We start from the raw sequence: 486 nt of genomic DNA, 5'->3' as shown, positions 1-486 counted from the left end.
TAATCTCCATGAGGACAATTTTCAGATTTATTTACCAAGTGCCAACCTCTCCTCTGACCTCCAGTTAACTTGTGAAATATCCTACAAGGCTCTGTCCTGGACGTCTTCCTCTTTATCATCTCACCTGGTCATCTCATCTGCTTCCACGGATTCACTTCTAATCTCTATGAAGGTGATTTGCAGATTTATTTATCAAGTGCTAACCTCTCTTGACTCTAGTCTCCAATCTCCAGTTGCCTACTGGACATCTCAAACTCACCATGGCCCAAACTGAACTCATTAGATTTCCCTCCAAACCCTTCCCCCTTCCCAACTTCCCTATTACTGTCCAGGGTACCACCATCCTCCCAGTCACCCAGGCTCACAATCTAAGTGCCATCTTCAACTCTTCATTCTCACTCACCCTACATATCCAATCTTTTGCCAAATCCCATTACTTGTACCTTCATAAAATCTCTTCTATTCTTCTCCTTCTCTCTACTCACA

General features: G+C 43.4%; 1 pseudogene; it reads right to left on the bottom strand.

Annotated features, from left to right (window-relative positions):
- LOC114036217 overlaps positions 1-132 on the bottom strand; it is a 3,619-nt pseudogene extending 3,487 nt beyond the window's left edge.
- Positions 133-486: the final 354 nt, after the last annotated feature.

Source organism: Vombatus ursinus, unplaced genomic scaffold, assembly GCF_900497805.2.
Source record: "Vombatus ursinus unplaced genomic scaffold, bare-nosed wombat genome assembly UNPS02009770.1, whole genome shotgun sequence".
NCBI lineage: Eukaryota > Metazoa > Chordata > Mammalia > Diprotodontia > Vombatidae > Vombatus > Vombatus ursinus.
The sequence above is the reverse complement of the archived record's forward strand: the minus strand, read 5'-3'. Positions and strand labels throughout refer to the sequence as shown.